Below are 21,712 nucleotides of genomic sequence, written 5' to 3'. Positions count from 1 at the left end.
ACCGAGACATACGGGCCAATAAAATACATAGGTTTTAATTATGGTAGCATGGATTATTTTAAAGCTATAACGGCCGAATACTGAGAAATAATGAATTTTTTTCCATTTTTTTCTTATTAATCCTGTTAAAATGCATTTACGGTAAAGTGGCTCTCAGCAAAATGTACCACCCACAGAAAGCCTAATTAGTGGCGGAAAAAATAAGATTTAGATCAATAAATTGTGATAAGTAGTGATAAAGTTATTAGCGAAAGAATGGGAGGTAAAAAATTGCTCCGATGCATAAGGTGAAAAATCCCCGCGGGCTGAAATGGTTAATTTGGGTCCACTTTAAGGAAAATCGCCTCAAAAATGGCCCAAGCATCGCTTTTCAAAGCGGATCGCAAACGAACCGCTCTGATATGAACTCTCTCATAGAGAATCATTGCACAAGCACTTTCAGGGCAATTTTGAAAATCGCCTGCGCTTAAAATTTAACAAAAACGCCTGTAATGTGAACAAGGCCTAACTGATGGACTCTTTGTCTCTGGAGCTTCTCCTTTTGACAAACAAAAAGTATTTCATTGGAAATGAATGCAATTTTGATACAATAAAGTTTGCAAACCGAGTTTTGGAATAATCAACAATTTTGCAGTGGTTTTTCAAGATTGTTTATCCTCCTAACTCCATATACAGTATGTCTCTTCTACATAGCCATTGCTCATCACACTCAGAAATTTGGTATTTTAGATAACACAGCTTTAGCTCCTAAAATGCTTATTCTAAACCGTGACGGCTGAGGATGAGAAAGTGGTATAATTTCATGAACTGCGCAGTGCTGGTCTAGTGAACATGACCAATGTTGCAGAGAGTTCTGAAGGAATGCGCTACAATCTCTAAGCCTTTATTGATGGATGGCAGGAATTGGTGAGGCTGTGCAATGATTCCTGGCAGAGACGGAGAGGCAGCTGTCAGTTTTATGTCTAGGCTGCAGATTCATGAAGAGGACATGTCATTCATCAGGCCACAGGTGTGTGTCGTACTCTCCAGTAAGGAATGTCAAGCACACGCTAGCCATGGAGCATTTTAATCAGGGTGACTGGGAATTAAAGGAACAGGGGAGCATGGCTATTCCATGTCATAAAACGCTCACATGCTGAAGCCGTGGCCAATTACTTATATCATTGCATACAAAAGATCTTTCAGTGAATCACATTGGGCTTGATTCACAAAGCCTATTGTGCTGTAACAGAGCAAGGTAAATCTTCTTACGGTCATAATTAAAAATAGCGGCACTTCCTCTTAGTGCAGGCATGCTACGCGCGCTAGTGGCAATATAGCGTGCCCTCCTTAAAGAGAAACTCCAACCAAGAATTGAACTTTATCCCAATCAGTAGCTGATACCCCCTTTTACATGAGAAATACAATGCTTTTCACAAACAGACCATCAGGGGGCGCTGTATGACTGATTTTGTGCTGAAACCCCTCCCACAAGAAGCTCTGAGTACCGCGGTACTTTTGGCAGTTTGTTACAATGTAACAATGTTCACAGACAGGAAATAGCTGTTTACAGCTGTATCTAACTGCCAAAACAGCTAGCAGCAGCTACATAACCTGCCCACAGTAAAAATGTCACCATGTGATAAATGTCAGAATGTAAATCGGGGAGAGGAAAGATTTTACAATGAGCAAACACTGACTAAATCATTTATACATAATTATTGTAAAAAATTAAGCACTTTTTTTTATTACATTATTTTCACTGGAGTTCCTCTTTAACAATGCCGCTCTTTCCATATGCTGCGCGATAGTAACATATCGCAACCGCGATACTTCACTACCGTGGCCACTACTATGTTAATTGACATAGTTACTATAGTAACTATGTTCATTAACATAGTAGCGGCTATGCTAGTGGAGTATCGCGGTCACAGTATGTCAAAGTCATGCAGCATATAGAAGGAGCAGCCGTTGCTAAGGAAGGCTCACTATGTTGCCACTAGCGCACGTAGCATGTCTGCGCTAAGAGGAAGTGCCTCTAGTTTAAATAACAAGCGTAAAAAGATTTACCTTGCACTGTTACAGCGCATTAGGATTTGTGAATCAAGCCCATTGTTCCCTCCATAAAAGATCATATAGCCACAAAACATACAATACATTTAAAGCAGACTCAAACACAAGTATACCCAAATTGTGCGTACATCCCTAAGGGCTGGAACCCAATAGAGCGCTTTTGGCTGCGATGTTTGGATCGCCAATAATTTCCGGCGATTCCAAAAACCACTTTGTAATCTAGAGAGTGGGGAAACCACTAGAGAGATTGCAAATAGGGCTAGTTTGCAATCGCAGAATACGAGTGCTGCGAACATTGATTTGAATCACCTTTCAATAGCGACTTTGCAGCGATTTGTGGGCCAATTATTTTTTGTTTGTTTAAATAAAGTTTAATTTACTAACCAGGAGTGCCGATATCTGATTAGAGCTAGAGAAGCACCTAAGACCTTTTGCTAGGGGCCGGGGCTCCGGGCATAAGCCAGACATTGGGACAGCTGGTAAATATAATGGCCTCAATTCTAGTAGAGTTATCAAACAAATTACCTCATGTGAGGTAATTTACCTCGAGAGGTAATGACATTTAGCAATTCTGTTAGGTTTTAGTCATGTTTTACCTCATGAGGTAAATTATGAGGTAATTCATGAGGTAATTTACCAAAAATAGCTGTTCTCATGGAAATTAGGGTGCATGTTAGCACATAATTTACCGATCAGTTTAAGACTTGCCTGTACCTAGAGATAAAGTCGAATTTGTATGCATTTTGCAGTTTTTAGTGGAGTTCTTATTGCTGTTTTAGTGTCGTTCCTATTCAGGCTGTGTAATAGAAAAGAATAGTAGAAATAAAACTCCAAATATTTGCTGGATTTTTTTTTCAAGGGATGCCTATAAATATACATTCCATAGGTTGCTACATGATCAAATACAGCTTCCCCACTCAAAAGAAAAAAAAAAAAAAAACATCTTCCAAAGACTATCCTAACTTATGGAAGACAATTAAAGACTACTATTATTTATTTACTGCATGCTTACCGCTGAAATACCTCATGTTTTACCTCACATAATGGATTTACCTCATGTTTGACCTCATGTTTTACCTCATGTTGGAAATGAAGAAAAATATTTCAGAACTGCTAAAAAAAAGAGGTAAATAACTCATTAGGTATTTTACCTACAAAAAAATATTTACCTCACATAGCTACCATAATTGAGGCCAATAAACTTTATTCACACAGAAAAAAACGCCCACAAATTTGCATTGCTTTAGAAATCGCTGCGCACAGCTTTTGCGCGATTTCAAAGAGATGCAGTTGTTGCTAGTGGGTTGCCCGCCCTTTGTGTGCTTGTATTTATGCATGATCAATAACTTTCAGGGGATACAGCACTGTATCCGCTCTGGTGAGGAGGATGGGGGGGAAGTCTCTTTAGGATCCAGATGCTTCCCCCGCCCAAGGTAAGTACTTTAACTTTACTTTAAAGCACATCCGAGACATAAGAAAATCAATGTTATGGTGGCCATTAACCTTACAATTCTCCGAACAATCAATCATCTGATTGGACCATCATATTGTTTGTTTGGGCCCACTAATGGAAGGAAAGCTGCTATGGATGATTGATTAAATTGATGGAATTGATCTGAAAAATGGGTAATTACCATTAATTTGATCTGATTGCAAAGTAGCCTTCCTTCCGTTAGTAGGCCGAACAATCTTTTTCGATATTATGATTGTGTCAGATGAGCAATCATTGGGAGAATTCTATCATTAATGGCCACCTTAAAATGTATTACCTCAGGTTGTTAGTAATGCCCTGGGGGCAGCACCAGGCAGAAACAGGAAGTAAAGAGAGTGCCTGGCCAACCTATACTAGTGGCAACTGTACCTGGCTACCCATACTGGGGGCACCTATAACTGGCTACCAATGCTGAGGGCACCTATACCTGGCTACCTACCTATACTGAGGGTGTTTTTTGGGGGGGCTCACCATAGCCATAACGTGCAGTGCAAATTTTCGGGTGCTGTGCGATCATTCTAATGGGGGGGGGGGGGTGGCGCATCCTCACAAGTTTGCCTCAGGCAGCAAAAAGTCTACAAACATCTCTGCCTTCGTTATCAGGTTCTGACTAATACTAGTCAAGACGGCCCTTTCACACCGGGGCGGTGCAGTTCGGTATTTTTACGGCACCCCACCGCCAGGCAATGAAAGTCTATGGAGACTTTCATACTGCCACGGTACGGGATGTTTTCCCTGCATCCCTGAAGCTAGGACACTACGTTACCGCACATACTTGCACGGGAATTTAAAAAATGTTGGCGTTGTGGCGCGCATGAGTGGAAGCATATTTTAACAATATGCTTCTGTGCACTTTCGCATACCCAAAACAGGAAGTGACGGCAAGCGCGTGTCACTTCCTGCTTGGCTGGTGGCTAGAGAGGGAACACTATGTACTAGCCCTGAAGGCATTTTTCTGGCAGTGCGATGTGGTGTGGCGTGCGTGATACACCACATCGCTGCCGCCAGTTTGCAGCATGAAACTGGCCTTAAACTGGAAGCTATGGAAGCTGTGCATGCACAGCAGCAATGCACGGATGGCGCATGCAAAGTAACAACATGTGGACAGCATCCTGGGGAGCGCTCACAGCACTGGGAGCAGTGCATGTTAAGCTATTCCCCCAGGACAAGTAAACACTGCCATTGTTTACACAAGGTTTACACATTGTTTACAGAAAGAGTTAAGGTGCGTACACAGACACTACCAGAGGCAACGACGGGTCCGCCAGACCCTCCCACTGGGCGGTCTTTTAGCCAACAGTAGTCCTGTCACCAGACTGATAAGGCTATTTCTGAACGATCCGCTGAGTGGATCGTTCAGAAACAGCCTTATCAGTCCGCCGACAGTGCGTACACGCACTACTGTCGGCTAAAAGATCACCCAGCTGGAGGGTCCGGCGGACCCGTCGTTGCCGCTGGTAGTGCGTGTGTATGCACCTTTAAACATCTGTGTTTACATATTAGCTCTCAACTCTGCAGACAGGTGACAGCTCAAATTACACTGGATAATTACTTGCTGAGAAAGGAGAATTAGGCAGGCTGTTCACTATAAACACACACAGGGTGGATTTCTCTGGGTTCGCCTCCTCTCCTGTGCAAGAGTTCAGTTCTGCTTTAATGTAACACCCACAGAATAATTATTATTAATGGTCACCTCAAGAAAGCCGCCCAGTTAAAAGGCTTCCTGTCACATCTGTGTGCATCAAGTATTGCCGTTAGTTATATTTTTAGTCCGGATAATGAATAGCGTTGTTAGAGAATTAAATGAGCTAGCATCTAAACATATCCTCTTTTAGAGACAGAGAGAGAGAGACACCCTCCTCTGCTGTTGTTAATAACGCTGCTGTAACAAATCATTCAAAGCATCTAATGACAATCATTCAGTCACTCATTTACACAGATTCAGGAAAAGCTGAACACATGCCAGAGCTTCCCATTCAAATATCACTTAAAAATCTGTTTCTTCTGTTTCATCCTCTGAGCTTGCCAACAGGGATGGGGCTGTGCCAGCTTTCTTCTGCTGCCATGCTGAATTTTGGTCATCAGTTATCTAAAAGTAAAAAAAAAGAAAAAAAAAGAAGTTTATTATAATATAGGGAATGTGACATATTTTAAACAACACTGGTGTTTGTAATCAGAAGAGAAAGATGGCATAACATCTTTAGGATGCTCATTTTGTTGGCATTGATGTTGATGTGTTGGTTGGGATAATATGTTCCAATTTAGAGTGGCGATTAAGGCGGAGTTCGTGCTTATTAAAGGACCACTATCGCAAAAAAAGTAACATTTATAATTCATATACAGTGGTGTGAAAAACTATTTGCCCCCTTCCTGATTTCTTATTCTTTTGCATGTTTGTCACACTTAAATGTTTCTGCTCATCAAAAACCGTTAACTATTAGTCAAAGATAACCTAATTGAACACAAAATGCAATTTTAAATGATGTTTTTTGTTATTTAGTGAGAAAAAAAACTCAAAACCTACATGGCCCTGTGTGAAAAAGAAATTGCCCCCTGAACCTAATAACTGGTTGGGCCACCCTTAGCAGCAATAACTGCATTCAAGCATTTGCGATAACTTGCAGCAAGTCTTTTACAGCGCTCTGGAGGAATTTTAGCCCACTCATCTATGCAGAATTGTTGTAATTCAGCTTTATTTGAGGGTTTTCTAGCATGAACCACCTTTTAAGGTCATGCCACAACATCTCAATAGGATTCAGGTCAGGACTTTGACTAGGCCACTCCAATGTCTTCATTTTGTTTTTCTTCAGCCATTCAGAGGTAGATTTGCTGGTGTGTTTTGGGTCATTGTCCTGCTGCAGCACCCAAGATCACTTCAGCTTGAGTTGACGAACAGATGGCCGGACATTCTCCTTCAGGATTTATTGGTAGACAGTAGAATTCATGGTTCCATCTATCACAGCAAGCCTTCCAGGTCCTGAAGCAACAAAACAACCCCAGACCATCACACTATCACCACCATATTTTACTGTTGGTATGATGTTCTTCTGCTGAAATGCTGTGTTACTTCTACGCCAGATGTAACGGGACATGCGCCTTCCAAAAAGTTCAACTTTTGTCTTGTCTGTCCACAAGGTATTTTCCCCAAAGTCTTGGCAATCATTGAGATGTTTTTTTAGCAAAATTGAGACGAGCCTTAATGTTCTTTTTGCTTAAAAGTGGTTTGCACCTTGGATATCTTCCATGCAGGCCGTTTTTGCCCAGTCTCTTTCTTATGGTGGAGTCGTGAACACTGACCTTAATTGAGGCAAGTGAGGCCTGCAGTTCTTTAGATGTTGTCCTGGGGTCTTTTGTGGCCTCTCGGATGAGTTTTCTCTGCGCTCTTGGGGTAATTTTGGTCGGCCAGCCATTCCTGGGAAGGTTCATCACTGTTCCATGTGTTTGCCATTTGTGGATAATGGCTCTCACTGTGGTTTGCTGGAGTCCCAAAGCTTTAAAAAAGGCTTTATAACCTTTACCAGACTGATAGATTCAATTACAGTACTTTTGTTCTCATTTGTTCCTGAATTTCTTTGGATCTTGGCATGATGTCTAGCTTTTGAGGTGCTTTTGGTATACTTCTCTGTGTCAGATAGCTCCTATTTAAGTAATTTCTTGATTGAAACAGGTGTGGCAGTAATCAGGCCTGGGGGTGACTACAGAAATTGAACTCAGGTGTAATAAACCATCTTTAAGTTATTTTTTAACAAGGGGGGCAATCACTTTTTCACACAGGGCCATGTAGATTTGGAGGTTTTTTTTATCACTAAATAATAAAAACCATCATTTAAAACTGCATTTTGTGTTCAATTAGGTTATCTTTGACTAATAGTTAACAGTTTTTGATGAGCAGAAACATTTAAGTGTGACAAACATGCAAAAGAATAACAAATCAGGAAGGGGGCAAACAGTTTTTCACACCACTGTATATGAAATGCACATTTGATCCACAATAAAATGTGCTATCCACTTCACCCCAAGGCGGTTTTTACCCTAATGGACAAGAGCGATTTTCACCTTTCAGTGCTCATCCCTTTCATTTGCCAATAGCTTAATCATTACTAATCACAATGAAATGATCTATATCTTGTTTTTTTTCACCACCAATTGGGCTTTTTGGAGTTGATTTTTGTTTTCAGTATATACTTTATTTTCTATACATTTTAAAGGGAAATACAAGAAAAAAATGAAAAAAATACACTATTTCTCCAAATTCCTTCCCTATAGTTTTAATATAAACACTGCTACTGTACATAAAACCCACACATTTTATCTGCCTATTTGTTCTGGTTATCACAAGATTTTAATTATGCCCCTAGTACAAGTATGATGAAAATATATTATTTGGAAATAAAGGTGTATTTTGTCTTTTGCAGGTTTTTTTTCTCACTATGTGCACGTACGGGAGCACGCATGTGCATGCGGGATCTTGCGCGCGCGCGCAGCAGCAGCACTGTCTGATTTATAAAAACGTCCTGGAGCCATTAAGAGGCTCTAGCAGGACGTTTTTATAAGTCAGCATGTCATTAAGTGGTTAAATATTTTCCTATGTTCCTATGCTTTCACAGTAGGTAGTTAAAGGGACTCCGAGCAGTGCAGAAACTATGGAAAGATGCATATCATTTTAAAGCTCTCTTTCTCCTCTTTCCAATGATATATAAACCACCACCCTATGCCTTTTAGTTTTCGCAATTTTCGCGATTGAAATTGCCGCGGCCACGACTTCGATCGCGAATATAGAGAAGACTAAAAGGCGTAGGGCGACGATTTAGGTGTCGCCGCCAGAAAGAGGAGAAAGAGAGCTTTAAAATGATATCCATCTTTCCATAGTTACATTGTATTACACAGGGCGACTTTTTCTCAAAGTCAGCAGCTCCATTCAGCAGAAAAGTCGCCCTGTGTAATACAAGTATAACTATGGAAAGATGGATATCATTTTAAAGCTCTCTTTCTGGCGACACCTAAATCGTCGTCCTATGCCTTTTAGTTTTCTCTATTTCGATCGCGAAAATAGCGAAAACTAAAAGGCGTAGGGCGGCGGTTTATATATCATTGGAAAGAGGAGAAAGAGAGCTTTAAAATGATATGCATCTTTCCATAGTTTCTGCACTGCTCGGAGTCCCTTTAAAATCTGACAGATCTGACAGGTTTTGAACTAGTCCATCTTCTCATGGGAGAATGTCAGAGTTTACTTTATTTACAAAAAGCACTTACTGAATGGCTGACTGGCATCATTGTATAGATCATATACAGAGAGTCCATTTGTAGAGAATAAAAGAAATGCTGAGAATCCCCCATGAGAAGAAAGACAAGTCTAAAATCTGTGAGATCTGTCAGATTTGTACTGCTTACTGTAAGCCCCAGCCACATAGGAAAAAGTTAATTCATACTGCATTTTACTCAGGAAGAAATATACATCTTATACATATGGGTTTCACATCTTACAATTGTTCACGATAGTGGTCCTTTAAAGGGAATATCCAGGCAAAAAAAAAATGAATTTCACTTACCTGGGGCTTCTACCAGCCCCATATGCCATCCTGTGCTCTCATAGTCACTCACTGCTGCTCCAGTCCCCCGCTGGCAGCTTGCCGACCTCAGAGGTCGGCGGGCCGCTTGTGTACATTTTTACGCATTCTCGCTAGTGCAGGAACAGTAACACATACAGTTTTACGGGTTAGTGGTTCCATGCGTAAAAATTTACTTCAGAGGACTGGAGAGGATGGGACTTAGACATAGCCTTCTGGGTAGATATTACCTGGCTTGGACAAACACTGTTGCACTGTGTGGAAATAAGACACAGATGGAACTCACAGAAAGCCAGTGAGACGGACACTGGGGTACTATAGACAGGGTGTGTGTGTGTGTGTGGTGGTGGTGGGGGGGTTGCAGCTGAGTTGGACTCACAAAAGCCCCCAACCTCTCTACTCCTCCCCAAGTGCTGTGTACTGTACTGAGGGGGGGGGGGGGGGGCATCCAAAGTTTTGCAGTGAGGCCCAGTGATTTCTAGTTACGCCCCTGCACAAACAGAACTTTTTTTATTGTCAATGTGAGCTGGGCCTAAAACACAGCAGTTAAAACCCTTTTGTGAATCAAGCCCAATCTCTTTGAATGCAAGTTGTGTAATCTGCCCGTGTTTTGGGCTCTGCACATCTATGCAGCTGGTCAACTCGGGTGCAGCCTGCATTTGGAAGAGCTGCCAATATCTCCTGTTGTATATGAAAAGTTTTGAACTGAATAGGTAATATGGACAAAGCTGAACACAGGGAATGCACATGAGTTGAAGGTGAGTAGAAAATAAATGTAATTAAAAAAAAAAAAGTTTTACAGCCATGTTTTGACCCTACCTGCACTAACAGGTAATCTCTATGGAAGCGTGAGAAGAGAGTGAACAGTACAACTACATATGGTGGCGGCCGTTAACAACTTATTGGCTGCCTGCAAACAGTGCTAACTTAATGTGGAGGGTCTCTATATGACCTCTGGGTTAGCAGGCCCATGCCACAAATGTCATCAAAGTGAACACTGTTCCTTTGCGACTGGTCCATGAGACATTCGAAGCTGAGTTTACCAATCCTGTGGACATTCCCACACATTCCAGGTATGATTGGGGATTTGGGTGTGATGGTGTTAGGGAAGCTGAGGGAGGAGGGGGAATTAAAATCCCTCAGCAGTTATTAAAATTAATGTTGTGGATACGACAGGGGACAAGGGAAATGTTAGGCTACTCTGGAGGCAGTGGCATAACTACAAATTCGCAGGGCCCCAGAAAAACTTTGATGGAACTTGCCCTATGTTCTCACTACCTTATCCCTGTGGCCCAACTGCAAGTGTGGCCACAATGTTTCAATCATAACAGTGTACTTACTATGACTACTCCACTCATAACAAATGTGGTCACAACAAAAACAGCACTTAAAGATAGGGCTCCCTGTGGCCATGGGCCCCTCCACACCTGCATGGATCTCCACCGCAGTAGTCATGCCTCTGCTATGGGGAGTTGTGGTTATGGCAGGTCAATATGGGGAGGGGGGTTCCGTTTCTAAGAAATCAGTGTACAAATATTAAGAACCAAAAGGAGCCGCAGCTCAGGCTTATAAGCTTAAAGTAGACATTGCAATCAAAAGGATGTATACTACCAATGACTTCCTCCAGCTACCTGTAGGCCATGGGCTCCTCATTGTCTGTCCGGTCCCTTTTGTTGTCCTGCTGTCAGCCCCGGTTTTTGGAGACTACTGCATATGTCTGACCCTGGTCCTGTGCCTCCTAGGCTGCGTTCCCATGGTCGAGAGCATTACCTATGGCAGAGGACAGTGCCAAGTCCCACTAGGCTTCACGCCGCAGGAAAAATGCATACCTGTCCCAAAGAAATTCAGCGCCACCATCCCGGCTCGTCCTGGCTCACCCTGTCCCCACTTGTCCCAGAGAACCGGAAGCATATGGCTTTTTGTTGGTTTGCAAAAGAACCATTGGGAATCCTCCTGCAGCAGAGAAGATTCTCATTGGTTCATGTGGACCAATGAGGATACTCCATGTTGCTAGGTTGGATTCTCATGTTTTTGGATTTTTTTTTTTACAAACCAACAGGAAGCCCCAAACTTCCTGGTCCCCAGGTGAGATGCGGATGAGCAGCAACGAGTGGGCATGGCACGGACGACGGAAAGTATTGGGAATATCGGCAGATGGGTGAGTGGAAAGGGAACGTGTGAACGACACCAGCGCATCTGCTCAGGTCCTGTGTATTGTAGCCTTGCAGGGGCACAAGCAAGGAGGCACATACGCAGTAATCCTCAACTGGCTAAGTCTGGGATTTTACCATAGCTGACAGTGGTGGAACGGACAAGACCAGACAGACACAGAGGGGGCCCATGGACCAAAGAGGCTTAGAGGAAGGCAAGTTATACATTTCTTTGATTGCAATGTCTCCGGTACACTTGAACCTTCATCAAAAAGACTCTGCACAGGTATATTGCTACCAAAGACTATCAATGCATCCCGGTGGATTACATTATGCATTTACTTCATCATTTTACTTGAATTGCTTTAAAAAAAGAGTGCCTTGTTATGACAAGCTGCAACACACAGACTAATTCTCTTTCAAAGACTGTAACTGAATAGCTTTACAAGTCGCTGTTTTTCTCCCCCTTTTCGAAAAGTGTCGAGTCTGCCTACAAAAGCCCGCCGTTTATTTTTTTATTTTGTATTGTTCATTTAATTGTGCATTTAAGCTTGAAGAATCAATGTTATCGCAGGCGGCCGCGGCGGGCTCCCATCCATTTCACACGTTCTGATGAATAGGCAGCAACTCGAGAGGCTGTTCAGCTGCATAATGTTATTCTTCTGATACTAGTGCCACTTGTAACTAAATAGTCCCGGTTAAATTCAGGCAGCCTTAATTTATTCTCAATAGGCCGCGGAATGGAAGTGTTTATATGTTTTACAAAGTGTCAAGCTGGAGAGAAGAATGTGACAAATGCATCATAATATTAGTGCGCGGCGAAGAGGGCTCCAGAACCAGGCAAACTTCTATTACGCTGTCAGCAGCTTCTCTTCTGCTTGCTGAAGCAGTTTCTTCATTTAAGAGGAAGCTGTGCGACGTTATCCAGTTATTTATGCCTTCGCTTAAAGTGAACCTGAGGTGAAAATAAACTAATGGGATAAACAATTGTATTTATCCTCCTACTCATAAAACTACATTTTTTTAAGATATCTCATGGTTTTATTTTACATTTAAACATTTACAAAGCAGGTTGAATGTTTTACTTTCTTTAACCACTGGCAGCCTATTAAAGAGAACCCGAGGTGGGTTTGAAGAATATTATCTGCATACAGAGGCTGGATCTGCCTATACAGCCCAGCCTCTGTTGCTATCCCAAACCCCCCTAAGGTCCCCCTGCACTCTGCAATCCCTCATAAATCACAGCCACGCTGCTGACAAACAGCTTGTCAGAGCTGGCTGTGTTTATCTCTATAGTGTCAGTCTGCTGCTCTCCCCGCCTCCTGCAGAACTCCAGTCCCCACCTGCATCCCTTCCCTCCCTGCTGATTGGAGGGAAGGGACGGGGGTAGGGACCGGAGCTATGCAGGAGGCGGGGGAGCAGCTGAGACTGACACTACAGATGTAAACACCGCCTCACAGCATGGCTGTGATTTATGAGGGATTGCAGAGTGCAGGGGGACCTTAGGGGGGTTTGGGATAGCAACAGAGGCTGGGCTGTATAGGCAGATCCAGCCTCTGTATGCAGATAACATTCTTTAAACACACCTCGGGTTCTCTTTAAGTGTCCCAGAGTGTCCCAGGTCAATAGTTCATGTATTCTATCTCTCCCTGTCCTCAGAAGTTGTACTGTTCCAGGAAACCGTTTATGCTGTAATCTGCTTATCAGTGATTACTTTACTTTATTCGTGACAAGCTACCGACAAGACAGAAGCTGTCACTTCCATGCCTAGAAATTAACTCTTTCAGGCAGCAAAATAAAACAAGTAAAACAGCCTTGTTATTAATGTTTTGCACCGTACATACACGTTTATCTCATCATATTACATATCGCCTCGGGTACACTTTAACCACTTAAATAGACTCTGAAGTTTCTCAAAAATCCTCTTTTTATTACAAAATCCTGTGTAACATTATTGCCCTACCTAAACCGCCGCATCCCCGTGGCTGTAATCTAACTAAATCCCCCCTAACTCCCCAGGGGGCAATCCGGGCAGCTCTGCCTCTCAGGGCGTCTATCAGCCCGGATCGCCGCCTCTCCCCCCCCCTCTCAGTCTTCCTTCACGCCTCCTTTTTCCTAACCTTCCTAACGCGTCCTATTTTACAACAGTTGTAGAAGGAAATGGCACTATCTAGTTATGTCTTAAGATGTCTGTGACACGGATTTCTAAAAACCTGACACTATTTTGTCTCAGAAACTCTTGATAAATGTCCCCAATCTGAACAAATTACATGGCAAATATCAATTATTTATTGATCTCTGTTCTATTTTCTAACTGCTCACTTTGCAATATGTTGATTTATTTTTTTCCTCCTTGTTCGGTAAAGTTCCACTGAGTTTTCTCTCTTGCCATGCTGTCACCATAATCCCTGCACACCTTCAAAGTGGCTTTAACATATTGCTTCTCAAGAAAAAAAATTACAATAACGATGACCTTGGTGATCTTTCCCATTGGCCTGTCTGGGTGACATTGGCCACCTGATACTGTCAGCAGCAAGGATAAAGTGCAGCTGTTGGTTTCAGCAGATCCCTTGACCTTATTCTAACCTCTCTCCTGCATGTTTGTTCCATGTCTCCTGCTGTATTTCACTCTGCACTTGAACTTTGTACGGAATAAGGCTGCCCTTTCACACACATTAACGTACACAGAGACTTTTCATTGCATATGTGTGTAATTCACGTGAATTTTAAATAACCTGGCCGTAAAATCCACTTCTGCTTCAATGGAAGGTGTTGTTTAAATAACACAAGTTATGCAAGTCTATGAATGTAGTTCTCCTGGCAATTATTTCATTACAGCAATTAAAGGGACACTATAGCAAAAAATAGTAAAATTTAAAATATGTGCAAACACAGACAAATAAGAAGTACATTTTTTTTCCAGAGTAAAATGAGCCATAAATTACTCTTCTCCTATGTTGCTGTCACTTACAGTAGGTAGTAGAAATCTGACAGAAGTGACAGGTTTTGGGCTTACTTTTCTCCTATGTTGCTGTCACTTACAGTAGCGACAGGTTTTGGACTAGTCCATCTCTCCATAGGGGATTCTCAGCAAGGCTTTTGTTCTTTATAAAGATTTTCCCTAAAAACGATTTAAACTATGATGCCGGCCAGCTTCCCTGCTCGCTACACAGCTTTTTGGCAGTCGAACAGAGCAACTGCCATTCACTAAGTGCTTTTGAAAATAAATAAATCCCTGAGAATCTCCCCATGAACAGAAGGACTAGTCCAAAACCTGTCGCTTCTGTCAGATTTTTACTACCTACTGTAAGTGACAGCAACATAGGAGAAAAGTAATTTATGGCTCATTTTACCCTGGAAAAAAACATACTTCTTATTTGTATATGTTTGCACATTTGCATATTTTAAATTTTACAATTTTTCACCATAGTGCCCCTTTAATTTATTATTGTTTTATATTCAAATAGCAATGTGTAACGAAGGGTGTCAGCACACAGAGAGAATCTGATTATTGGCGATCTGCAGTATCACCAAGAATACAGATATATACCTGATTATTGATGATCTGCGGAATCACCGATAATACAGATATATCGCTAACCTCTGGGCAACTGAAGCGTGTAAGTGTTTGGTGTAACAGTATGGATCGGACTACCGGGGTAGCAGGTGGTCCAATAAGTAGAAACAGACTTTACTGCAGTCAGGGACTCCAGGAGAGAGCAGACCTTGACCGGTATGCAGCAGTGCCCCCTCTGAGAAGCAGGGGACCCCTGCAGGAGGACTGAGCACCCAAGGGGTGGGTGACAGTCAGACAGGTCAGGCAGGCCGAGTCGACAACACACAGACAGATAAAGTACAAAGACAGAAGGCTGATTCGGTATCCAAGGCAAGCAGGGTTTGGCAGCGGAATATCAGAAGTGCAAGGTACCGAATCAGAGAACAGAAGAATAGTCAGGAAAGCAAAGTCATAACAGATATCAAACAATGCCTAGTCTGGGTGTGAGGTCCATGGTCTCTACACCCTGGAACTGGTCTGAAGTATAACAGAATTATAACACAAGTTCCCTAGTCTGGGTGTGAGGTCCGTGGTCTCTACACCCTGGAACTAGTCTGAAGTATAACAGAATGATAACACAAGTTCCCTAGTCTGGGTGTGAGGTCCGTGGTATCTACACCCTGGAACTAGTCTGAAGTATAACAGAATGATAACACAAATTCCCTAGTCTGGGTGTGAGGTCCGTGGTCTCTACACCCTGGAACTAGTCTGAAGTATAACAGAATGTTAACACAAGTTCCCTAGTCTGGGTGTGAGGTCCGTGGTCTCTACACCCTGGAACTGGTCTAATGAATAATACAGATGATACACAGTATTCCTAGTCTGGGGTGTGAGGTCCGTGGTCTCTACACCCTGGAACTGGTCTAATAAATAACACAGATGATACACAGTAAACTGGCTAAGTGTGGATTTCCAGGTCCTCCTGGTTCCACCACACTGAAGGATCTGACTAAGGTCTGAGTGCTAACACATATGTATTCGCAACGCCAGACAACCAGCAACTGAACAGCAAGAGATATATTTAGTGAAGCCCAGCTCCCATCAGCCAATCATCTGCTGAGCTGGGGTCAGCTGACCGTCCCGATCAGCTGACCCTTCTCCTATTGGCATAAAGAGCCTGTCTTGCGGCGCGCGCGCGCTCGTAGCTCTCCATCTGTGTGCACTACTAGGTCCAGATAACCCAGACGCATGTTGCTGTGAGGAAACCGCCGCTCTGTGCGCGGAAACCGCCGCCTCACTGTCGGCACAAGCGGCGGCTTCTCCGCAATCCTTCACACAATGGCGTCTTCCACAGAGCTTTACAGATTATATAGCCATGTCACTAACTGTCCCTCGTAGAAGCTCACAGTCTAGTCCTTACAATAGTTACAGTCTAATGTCTTAAAGGGGGATCTGAAACAACCTAAAAAAAGGACTTAGATACTAAAGACTAGAAAAAAGAAGGTTGTGGATCCCATAGAGCCTTCCCAGTCCTCTCACTGTCCCCTCATTCCACCAATATCCCCTTGTTTGACTTGCAGGTTGAATAGTTCATCGGCCCTCCTCAGGCTGCCTTCGGAAGTAGGGGGAGGTGGTAACGCTTCCCAAGACAGGCTGAATCTAAATGACTAACAGCATAGGTGTGCAGAGCCTAATTATAAGCCAGGTACATATCTTGCATTTAAAACAGATGCACTAAATTAACATTAATGGAGGATGTTAGCTTCTAAAAAGAGTTTGCTTGCAGAGTGTTCTGTACTGGACCCTTCCACCACAATGAAAAGTACTTGTGTCCCCGAGTACTTCTGAAGACAGGCATCTTGTTCATGTGCGAGTCTGGATGGACTCACGGATACAACTCGTGGACGCAAGTTCTTTCCGAAGTCATCCAAGGAATCCTGAAGGCACCAATTTTGAAAAGGAAGATAGCGGTGGAATGAGGAGACAGAGAAAGGATCTGGATGGCGCTATGGCTTCAGAGCCTTCCCCCTGCCTGAATATCGAAGTGTTTTCTTTATGTCGTGTTTTCTTTATGTCACTTCAAGTTTAATTAAAGGACTATTTTTGGGGGAACTAATTAACCACTTGCCGACCGCCTACTTCATATTGGCGGCGGCAAAGTGGCAGCCCCAGGACCACGTAACGCAGATTGGCGTCAGGTCCTGGGGCACTCTCTGGCCGGGGATCGCGCGCTGGGATGCGCGCGCATCCACCGGCAATAGGCTCCGCCCACCCGCGACGTCAACCCGCCGGCCAATCGGAAGCGCCGGCGGGTTGTTAACCCGACGATCCCTGGATAGGAAGCGTATAATACGCTTTGTAATGTTTACAAAGTGTATTATACAGGCTGCCTCCTGCCCTGGTGGTCCCAGTGTCCGAGGGACCACCAGGGCAGGCTGCAGCCACCCTAGTCTGCACCCAAACACACTGATCTGCCCCCCCCCTGCCCCCTGATCGCCCACAGTACCCCTCAGACCCCCCCCTGCCCACCCCCCAGACCACCATTTGCACACAATCACCCCCCTAATCACCCATCAATCACTCCCTGTCACTATCTGTCGACGCTATTTTTTTTTAGTCCCTAAACTGCCCCCTGCTCCCTCCTGATCACCCCCCCACCCCTCAGATTCTCCCCAGACCCCCCCAGACCCTCCCCCCCCCTGTGTACTGTATGCATCTATCCCCCCTGATCACCTGTCAATCACCCGCCAATCACCCGCCAATCACCCGTCAATCACCCGTCAATCACCCCCTGTCACTGCCACCCATCAATCAGCCCCTAACCTGCCCCTTGCGGGCAATCTGATCACCCACCCACACCAATAGATCGCCCGCAGATCCGGCATCAGATCACCTCCCAAATCCATCGTTTACATCTATTCTCTCCTCTAAACACCCACTAATTACCCATCAATCACCACCTGTCACTGTTACCCATCAGATTAGACCCTTGCGGGCACCCAATCGCCCGCCCACACGCTCAGATTGCCCTCAAACCCCCCCCCCCCCTTATCGATTCGCCAGTGCATTATTTACATCCGTTCTTCCCTGTAATAACCCACTGATCACCTGTCAATCACCCCCTGTCACTGCCACCCATCAATCACCCCCTGTCACTGCCACCCATCAATCAGCCCCTAACCTGCCCCTTGCAGGCAATCTGATCACCCACCCACACCAATAGATCGCCCGCAGATCCGACATCAGATCACCTCCCAAGTGCAGTGTTTACATCTCTTCTCTCCTCTAAACACCCACTAATTACCCATCAATCACCCCCTATCACCACCTGTCACTGTTACCCATCAGATTAGACCCTAATCTGCCCCTTGCGGGCACCCAATCACCCGCCCACACCTCAGAACGCCCTCAGACCCCAGCCCTGATCACCTCGCTAGTGCATTGCTTGCATCTATTTCCCCCCTCTAATCACACCTTGAGACACCCATAAATCACCTCCTGTCACCCCCTAGCACACCTACCCATCAGATCAGGCCCTAATTTGCCCCGTGTGGGCTCCTGATCACTCGGCCAAACCCTCAGATCCCCCTCAGACCCCCTTCCGATCACCTCCCCAGTGCATTGATTGCATCTATTTTCCCCTCTAACCGCCCCCTGAGACACCCATCAATCACCTCCTGTCACCCCCCTAGCACTCCTATCCATCAGATCAGGCCCAATACATCCTGTCATCTAAGAGGCCACCCTGCTTATGACCGTTTCCACAAAATTTGCCCCCTCATAGACCACCTGTCATCAAAATTTGCAGATGCTTATAACCCTGAACAGTCATTTTGAGAAATTTGGTTTCCAGACTACTCACAGTTTTGGGCCCGTAAAATGCCAGGGCAGTATAGGAATCCCACAAGTGACCCCATTTTAGAAAGAAGACACCCCAAGGTATTCTGTTAGGTGTATGATGAGTTCATAGAAGATTTTATTTTTTGTCAAAAGTTAGCAGAAATTAGATTTTTATTGTTTTTTTCACAAAGTGTCATTTTTCACTAACTTGTGACAAAAAATAAAATCTTCTATGAACTCACCATACCCCTAACGGAATACCTTGGGGTGTCGTCTTTCTAAAATGGGGTCACTTGTGGGGTTCCTATACTGCCCTGGCATTTTAGGGGCCCTAAACCGTGGGGAGTAGTCTAGAAAACAAATGCCTCAAAATGACCTGTGAATAGGACGTTGGGCCCCTTAGCGCACCTAGGCTGCAAAAAAGTGTCACACATGTAGTATCGCCATACTCAGGAGAAGTAGTATAATGTGTTTTGTGGTGTATTTTTACACATACCCATGCTGGGTGGGAGAAATCTCTCTGTAAATGGACAATTGTGTGTAAAAAAAATCAGAAATGTGTCATTTACAGAGATATATCTCCCACCCAGCATGGTTATATGTAAAAATACACCACAAAACACATTATACTACTTCTTCTGAGTACGGCGATACCACATGTGTGACACTTTTTTGCAGCCTAACTGTGCTAAGGGGCCCAAAGTCCAATGAGTACCTTTAGGATTTCACAGGTCATTTTGAGACATTTGGGTTCAAGACTACTCCTCACGGTTTAGGGCCCCTAAAATGCCAGGGCAGTATTGGAACCCCACAAATGACCCCATTCTAGAAAGAAGACACCCCAAGGTATTCCGTTAGGAGTATGGTGAGTTCATAGAAGATTTTATTTTTTGTCACAAGTTAGCGGAAATTGATATGTATTGTTTTTTTTTTTCACAAAGTGTCATTTTCCGCTAACTTGTGACAAAAAAAAAATCTTCTATGAACTCACCATACCCCTAACGGAATACCTTGGGGTGTCTTCTTTCTAAAATGGGGTCACTTGTGGGGTTCCTATACTGCCCTGGCATTTTAGGGGCCCTAAACCGTGAGGAGTAGTCTAGAATCCAAATGCCTCAAAATGACCTGTGAATAGGACGTTAGGCACCTTAGCGCACCTAGGTTGCAAAAAAGTGTCACACATGTGGTATCGCCGTACTCAGAAGAAGTAGTATAATGTGTTTTGAGGTGTATTTTTATACATACCCATGCTGGGTGGGAGAAATCTCTCTGTAAATGGACAATTGTGTGTAAAAAAAATCAAATAATTGTCATTTACAGAGATATTTCTCCCACCTAGCATCTGTATGTGTAAAAATACACCCCAAAACACATTATACTACTTCTCCTGAGTACGGCGGTACCACATGTGTGGCACTTTTTTGCACCCTAAGTGCGCTAAGGGGCCCAAAGTCCAATGAGTACCTTTAGGATTTCACAGGTCATTTTGCGACATTTGGTTTCAAGACTACTCCTCACGGTTTAGGGCCCCTAAAATGCCAGGGCAGTATAGGAACCCCACAAATGACCCCATTTTAGAAAGAAGACACCCCAAGGTATTCCGTTAGGAGTATGGTGAGTTCATAGAAGATTTTATTTTTGTCACAAGTTAGCGGAAAATGACACTTTGTGAAAAAAAAACAATTAAAATCAATTTCCGCTAACTTGTGACAAAAAAAAAAAAATCTTCTATGAACTCACCATCCTCCTAATGGAATACCTTGGGGTGTCTTCTTTCTAAAATGGGGTAATTTGTGGGATTCCTATACTGTCCTGGCATTTTAGGGGCCCTAAACCGTGAGGAGCAGTCTTGAAACGAAATTTCTCAAAATGACCTGTGAAATCCTAAAGGTACTCATTGGACTTTGGGCCCCTTAGCGCAGTTAGGGTGCAAAAAAGTGCCACACATGTGGTATCGCCGTACTCAGGAGAAGTAGTATAATGTGTTTTGGGGTGTATTTTTCCACATACCCATGCTGAGTGGGAGAAATATCTCTATAAATTGACAATTGTGTGTAAAAAAAATAAAACAATTGTCATTTACGGAGATATTTCTCCCACCCAGCATGGGTATGTGTAAAAATACACCCCAAAACACATTATACTACTTCACCTGAGTACGGCAATACCACATGTGTGGCACTTTTTTGCAGCCTAACTGCGCTAAGGGGCCCAAAGTCCAATGAGCATCTTTAGGCTTTACAGGGGTGCTTACAATTAGGCACCCCCCAAAATGCCAGGACAGTGAACACACCCCACAAATGACCCCATTTTGGAAAGTAGACACTTCAAGGTATTCAGAGAGTAGCATAGTGAGTCCGTGGCAGATTTCATTTTTTTTTGTCGCAAGTTAGAAGAAATGGAAACTTTTTTTTTTTTTTTTTTTTTTTTACAAAGTGTCATTTTCCGCTAACTTGTGACAAAAAATAAAATCTTCTATGAACTCACCATGCCTCTCACTGAATACTTTGGGATGTCTTCTTTCCAAAATGGGGTCATTTGGGGGGGATTTGTACTATCCTGGAATTTTAGCCCCTCATGAAACCTGACAGGTGCGCAGAAAAGTCAGAGATGCTTGAAAATGGGAAATTCACTTTTGGCACCATAGTTTGTAAACGCTATAACTTTTACCCAATCCAATAAATATACACTGAATGTTTTTTTTTTTTTATCAAAGACATGTAGCAGAATAACTTTCGCGCTCAAATGTATAGGAAATTTTACTTTATTTGAAAAATGTCAGCACAGAAAGTTAAAAAAGTCATTTTTTTGACAAAATTCATGTCTTTTTTGATGAATATATTAAAAAGTAAAACTCGCAGCAGCAATCAAATAGCACCAAAAGAAAGCTGTATTAGTGACAAGAAAAGGAGGTAAAATTCATTTAGGTGGTAGGTTGTATGACCGAGCAATAAACCATGAAAGCTGCAGTGGTCCGAATGGAAAAAAAGGCTCTGGTCCTTAAGGGGTTTTATGACTGCAGTCCTTAAGTGGTTAACTTATCTGAATAGTTTTGGGATATGGGGGACACCAGTGCACCTAGAGGAAACCCATGTAAGCAAAGAGAAAGCATAGA

The 21,712-nt window shown here is 43.3% G+C and overlaps 1 long non-coding RNA gene across 6 annotated transcripts in view; it reads left to right on the top strand.

Moving 5' to 3' along the window:
• LOC137525016 (uncharacterized) overlaps nucleotides 1-21,712 on the top strand; it is a 410,675-nt gene that overhangs the window by 143,106 nt on the left and 245,857 nt on the right. The gene's annotated exons all lie outside the window — the stretch shown is intronic.

Source organism: Hyperolius riggenbachi, chromosome 7, assembly GCF_040937935.1.
Source record: "Hyperolius riggenbachi isolate aHypRig1 chromosome 7, aHypRig1.pri, whole genome shotgun sequence".
NCBI lineage: Eukaryota > Metazoa > Chordata > Amphibia > Anura > Hyperoliidae > Hyperolius > Hyperolius riggenbachi.
The sequence above is the reverse complement of the archived record's forward strand: the minus strand, read 5'-3'. Positions and strand labels throughout refer to the sequence as shown.